The sequence below is a fragment of the Lithobates pipiens genome, unplaced genomic scaffold (genome assembly GCF_037356315.1).
Source record: "Lithobates pipiens isolate NorthernLeopardFrog02 unplaced genomic scaffold, aLitPip1_a1.2 Scaffold_27, whole genome shotgun sequence".
Taxonomy (NCBI): domain Eukaryota; kingdom Metazoa; phylum Chordata; class Amphibia; order Anura; family Ranidae; genus Lithobates; species Lithobates pipiens.
Genome location: NW_027507788.1, coordinates 93192957 through 93193785, shown reverse-complemented (window position 1 = coordinate 93193785; position 829 = coordinate 93192957).

The following is an 829-nucleotide window of genomic DNA, read 5'->3' as shown; positions in this document are numbered from 1 at the left end:
TCTCAGTGTCTGTGTGTCGCTTTATACTGTCTGTGGTTTTTAGAACTCTCATGCACGTAACTCAACACAAGTCTTTAAGTCACCAAGGTTTTTTACACAAGGAGATTGTTATATGTTTACTAAGCCATGTGGTTGTTTTACCAACCAAGTTGATGTGATCCAAACAAAGAATGTGAACCTGTACATACACGGGTTTTTCAGAAAATCTAAATACAACATGAAGGTAACCACCTAATGCCCAGATACGTGTGTGCTTCTACTTCTGTATGTTGTATTGAGAATTTGTTGGTTATTAGCTAGCCTAAGAGGTATTACATAGGCTTCACAGTGTATAAATCATCTTAAAAAACATACAACACTTGAGCTACCTTACAATTTTATACCCAGCTGTTGCCACGTGAAAACTGAGCAAACAAAAACTGCCCTGGGGTTGTAGAACTATTTTCTAATAGTAAATACACAACATTATGCCCAAACAATTAAATGAAATCGATATATGAGTAAATAAAGTGCTGTCAATATAACAAAATCCAAAAAAGTGCTAAAAAAATCCATTCAGTTCATGACATATATATCCGATGTGCAATAAATCCAATACAAAGTGAATGCCTCTTTGGTGCACCCCAAGTGCAGTCCAGGTGATCCCCACTTGCTCTACCACTCACTGGAAGAAATTGACTTCTTGTATTAACAAGTGAGTGAACCAACTCCAATATTCCTCCTTGAGTATTTGTAAAGAGCTAATCTCCCATAAACAGATATTAGCCATGATGAAGAAGAGAAATGAGAAGCTTTTTCGTGGTAAAGTACAATTTCTCATTAAAAGAGA